Source organism: Rhineura floridana, chromosome 2, assembly GCF_030035675.1.
Source record: "Rhineura floridana isolate rRhiFlo1 chromosome 2, rRhiFlo1.hap2, whole genome shotgun sequence".
NCBI lineage: Eukaryota > Metazoa > Chordata > Lepidosauria > Squamata > Rhineuridae > Rhineura > Rhineura floridana.
In genome coordinates, this window is record NC_084481.1 from 131,630,294 (window position 1) to 131,636,293 (window position 6,000).

The window sequence follows — 6,000 nt, forward strand, 5'->3', positions numbered from 1 at the left end:
GAATACACAAGGTACAATAAAAAACATATCAAACTAATTTACAAAGCAAAATACATAAGCAATATCCATATCCATAAACATATACATAAACACAGTATATAAGTCAGAATTCACCAAGGGAAGCCTGTAAGCTGCCCTCCCTGCTCTATGAAAGTGTCAGAAAACTGAAATTATATTGACCATGGATCCTTCAAAAAGTGTCTTGAACCAGAATGTGGTATCAGAGTCATTCTAATGAAAGGGAGAAAATATATGTTTTTGAAAAGCTCTACCCTAGTCACGATCCACTACTGAACACAGACCACAGAAACCTGCCTTGCACTGAGTCAGGCCATTGGTCCATCTAGCTCAGCATTGTCCACACTGACTGACAGTGGCTCTCTAGAGTTTCAGGCAAAGGACTCTCCCAGCTCTGTCTGGAGACATCAGGGATTGAACCTGGGACCTCCGACATGCAAAGCAGATACCTTGCCACTGAGCTACAGCTGTTCCCCTACTATTAGCAAGTGTATGATGGGTGGGGACAGCCTTGCTGCAGGGGTAAAGCCATGTGGAAGGACAGTGGCATGTGTGCTCTCTCATTTGGGCTGTTTACAGGAGGTGTGTATCTTTTAGCACTGCAATAGTAGCCTAAAACTAAAATGCTTTAAAAGTAGTGAAGGCAATATTGGAAGGCAATATTGAGTTGGGTCCCATCTGACAGATCTGTGCTATATAACAACACAGACCTGTCAACAGTTGTCATACCACTGATGGGTTAAGGCACAAAAGAAGTTGCCTGGAAGAGGTCCAAGCATCCCCCCTTAAGAAAACCCATGAGTAGTGGAATAAGCTCTTGGGGGTGTTGTTATTTAATGCTGAACTGATGGATGTGGGTGGGAAGGGATACCTGGAACAAGCCTGAGTATTCACTTTCCCCAACAGGAAAAAAAACCAGCATTGTGATTGCAACTCTTCTAAGGGAGTGCAGTTGCAACACTGATGAAGGAAGGGCATGATGGATAGGGGAGCTCAGACAAAGACAAGCTGAAAGGGAAAAAAGTATCTGGGGTTGACATTTGAAATGGAAAAGATGGTGACACTATCTTAGCATTGTGCTACTAAGTTTAAAATGTAGCTACTAGTTTTCTGAGATGTGATAAAGGAATGACTGTCATGTTCCGCGTGTTGGGATACGGGCACACTGTTGAGACAAATGACCGTGTGGAAGGGGAGGAAGAATACCGCAGCATATTTGGCTATATGGTTAATCTGGTATTCATTACATTAAATGTATGGTGTAATGTGTGAGCAGACAGGCAGCAGCATGCTGGAGTGTTCTGAAAGCTTCAATAGGTTTTTGGGGGAGGGGCTTCCCCACCCCATCAGTATTTTCTTGCTGATGCCTCATTTCATCAAATGAAAGATCAAGCGCAGCTTATTATTCAGAAGATAACCTGTCAGTGGCTTAGAATGGCTCCTATTTCAAGGCTTGTGACTGGCAATAAAATGTGACTAATATACTGTTAATTAATATCATGTCCTCCAGCTAATTTATCACATTATTAATCAGAGTGATAATGCTGAAGAGAAGTAAGCTTACCTACAGTCAACTCAAAACACAGCCCATGATACAAAAAAAAAAAAGGAAAAAAGGGCACCCCAACCAGAAGTAAACATCTGAACACTCCCGAACGTGTGCGTTGTATTTGCTAACCCTTTAACTTGTCCCACTGGAATATGTTATACAGAAAGACAGAATTTAAAGTGAAAGGGCAACCAATTCTGATCATAACCTTGGCTTTGCACTTCAAGTAATTATCCCTTAATTGCATTACACTATTTGAAATAGAGCCATAATTGGAAAAAAACAATTTGACATTCCCTGATGCTTTCTCTGACATGTGCTATTTGCTTTTTATTCAAATGTAAATTTTCTCTATAATACTGTCAAAGGAAAAGGAGGGGAGAAAGGAAGCAAAATTGAAATGTCAGTAACAATTTCTGACATACAGAGAGCATCAGCCACAAGTGCAGGATAGCAGGCAAGGTTTGCAGTTCAGCATTTAAAAAATCAAAATGTGAAATGAGCATAAGCAGAAAGGGAAAGAGGTGGGAAAGCCTGCAGTTCCCTTTCTTAGGGATACATGTCAGTTTTGTACCAAACTATCAAAATATCGAACAACCTACCAGCTGAAATTGTGTGATGAATGAGCCTTAGCGGAGCAATAAAAATGAAAGAAGAATTTTCAGTTATCACAGGATTCCAATCAAATGCTTTGCTATTGAGATATTTCCATGATGTGTTTAAAAAACAAGCCTAGTATAGTAGTGATTGACTTGCCAGTAGATAATGGTTCACACATGCAGAAAAACATGGGAGCAAGTCTCAGCCTTGTGTAAAAGTAACATGGTGTACAGGACATGATCCAGGATGCAATCTACCCATCTCTCGCTTTCTCTGTCTCTGCTTTGGTGGTCCCAGGATCACATGTGACCCTGTTTGTTCCTCCATGTACAGCTTACATATTGGCAACACAGTATGAATTTTTCTCAAGTGGACTTTTGGAAATATGAATGGTCTCCTGAGCAAACATGGCTCAGCCCCATCCTTCTCAAAGACTGGAACTGACTGGAGACATACAATGATCTCTTTTGAACTACAGATACATTTTCCAGGAAATACACTGTTAAAAAAATAGGCACTGCAGGAAAGTTGAGTCAGAACAGGTGGCTGAATGTACACTGTTGACTCACCAACCAAATGTGAAAGATGCTGAAGAGACATTATTGGTAGAGAAGCAATACTAGGACTCCTTGAGAGGTGAGAGAGTGCAATCCTGCCCATCCACTTAGGTCTTCAATGAAAGCTCTGCACTAAGTCCCTCCACTTGATGGAAATGATGGAAAGAGACTTCTCCACTGTAGCACCTGATTTATGCATTTGTTGTTTGTTTGAATCTGTAACCAACCCTTCACCATAAGGTCTCAGGGTGAGGCACATACAATTCCATAATACAATTTAATATAGCAATTAGAACTTATGTTAAAACAATAACCAGCATTGCAGGAGGGGGAAGCACCATAATCTTTATATCACTCACCCCCCAAAGGCCTGGGCAAAGAGGTGTGGCTTGACGTGCTGGTGAAAGACATACAACAACAGGGCTAGATGCACCTCAAAGAAGAGGGAGTTCCATAACCTGAGGGCCATCACAGAGAAGGCCCTCTCACAGGTCACTGCTCCACAGACCCCAGAGGGTGGTGACACTGTTAGCAGGATCTCCCCTCCTGATCTTAACAAGTGGGTAGGTCTGCATGGGAGTATGCAGTCCTTCAATATCTTATGTATTTGGGACTATATTGTGAGGATCTTTTCAGGCCAAGTGCAATGGTCCAGCCAGTATTGCCTGTATGCTGTGTTCTGCACCAGTTTCAGCTTCTGAAATGTCTTCAAGGGCAGCCTCACATGGAACACACTACAATAGTAATCTGGAAGTTACCAGAGCATGGATTACTGTAACGATGACATCCTTATCCAGAAAAGGTCATAGCTGGAAACCAGCCAAAACTGCAAGTAGGCACTCCTGGCCACTGAAGTTATTTGAGCCTCCAGTGACATAGCTGAACCAAACAGTATAGCAGGAGAGTGCAACTCCATCAAGAACAGGCCATTTTCACACTTCCTGAACTCAAGAGCTTGGAACACACAGCACTTCCATCTTGTCTGAATTCAGTTTTTAATTTAAAACTGAACTTTGGCTCACATCTAACTCATCACCACCTCAAGGCAATGGTGCAGTACCTGAACTGTGTCTCCTGATTCACTTTATACAGAGAGATAAATCTAGATGTCATCAGCATACTTATGGTACCTCGCCCCATATCCCGTTGGCAACTCTTGGCCTAAGAGATAAGAACGGAATCACTGTAACACAGTGTGCCTCACTCCAAACCCACAGAGCTGCTCCAGGAGTATATAATGGCCAACAGTATCAATAGTAGAGATGTGAGGGCCTGGAAAAAACCAGAAAAAATTGAAAAAAAAAACAGTTTTTCCCTTTTTTTCTGAAGCCTTTTTTGTTTTTTCCCCCTGAAAAATGGGAAAAAATGAACAAAATTAAGAAAAAATGGATTATGGAATGTTTTATTTTAGCATGATGAATAAAATGTTTCATTGAATCTTGGTCCCTCCTTTTTCTCCATTCTTTTTATTGGAATGGGTGCTTTATGTCTGGTTAACACTGTGGAGGACTAGCGGAGACATAAATGATTTTCTTTGTTATTAATGTTGATGGTTCCTTCCGGGTTTTGTTTTTTTTAATTTTGCCTGCTCCTCATAAACTTGCAAAATGAAAGAAGTTCCTTACAGTACAGGTGTTCCTTACAGTTCAGGACCTTGTAGCTCCATTTGTTACAAAAAAAAAGTAAAAACTTTAAAAAGTAAATTCGATTTGTAATAATTGTTTGAATAAAATGTACTTTTAATATACCAAATGTGATAATTTTATGCCGGACCAACTTGTACATAATTACATTTTATGCTCATGAAGTAACAAAGTGACTTTCAATCTGTAAAAAGTGCTAATATTGCATTTTTTCAATTTTTCCAAAAAATTCCATTTTTCCTGAAAAAAACAGGAAAAAAACTGTTTTTTCCCCATGATTTCAAAATTTCCAGAAATTTTACATCTCTAATCTCTGAAAGGCTGAGAAGAATCAATAAAGTTGCACTCCCCCATCTCTCTCTTGGGAAAGTTCATCAGCCAGGGCAACCAAGACAACTCTGATGCCATGCCCAGGCCTGAGGCCAGATTGAAATGGGTCTCGATAATCTGCTCCCTCCAAGCATGGCTGTAGTTTGGCAGTGGGGAACCTCTGGACCATGGGCTTAATTAGTTCCAGTAGAGACCCCTATTTGGTCCACAAGGCCGTTCCCCACAACCATGTCCATCTGCCCATATCTCCTGCTTGTTCAAAGTCAGATGGGGGGACAGGTTCAGATGTGGCTACAAAGGAACAATTGCGAGCTTAAAGTGAACTCCTCATAGTTCCTTTGCAAGCAAGACTCCCTGTCAGCACCAATCCACTGGTTGGCATTGACTGGAAGCACAGCTGGAATCAGCAGCACTAAGGACCCTAGTGCAACCGCGGGGACTGGAAGAAGCAGTTTAGATTCAAAAAGCTTCCTCTAAAGGGGACCTACAGAGGGGAAAAAATGTTCCATTTGGATGAGATACTTTGAATCCTTTCAACTTCTTTCAAAAAGGCTTCAAATAGAAACTGAACTTTGAAGACACACTCCTAGCTGACTGGTGCTGAAAGCACGTCTTCAACGGAGAGGTTGCTTCAAAGGATACTACACCCACCTTTGAACTTTGACAAGTGTCAGTCACCTGGCATCATTATGACAGGTGGGTGTCCCATCCATTGGTCAAAATTCACCCAAGGAGGCGATTGGAGATCCAGCCCACTGGACACATCTAGTTTCCCACCACTGCTGTAGCTGAACCAACACCACCCTCTTTTTTTATTAAAAATTGTGCAGTGTACAAGCACAATCAGTCATACAATAAAGCAAAGAAGAAAAAACTACAACACAAAATCCCTAAAAATAAAATAATAGACCAAAAGTAGTTACTGAGAATGAAAAAGCATACAAAGGAAAATACAGTGTACATATGGACTCCATTAAATTAACCAATAATCACCCATCACTAACCATCACCCAAAGTGCTATATAATGAAACTCAAACCCAACCCAACCTATGTAACCTGGAATGGCAAAGAGCATGCACAAAGCTGTTGTAAGTACTAGATAAATGCATGAAAATAAAAAAAATTAAACAATAAAACATAAAAGTAAATAGTAAATAAAAGTAAATAGAATGAAACAAAACTTATTTTTTTATTTATTTAGCAATAGCTCTCTGGGCGGTGAACATAAAATAGCATAAAAATACAATGAATAACAAAATAATACTAAAATACAATCATCAATCCAATACAATAAACATTTTA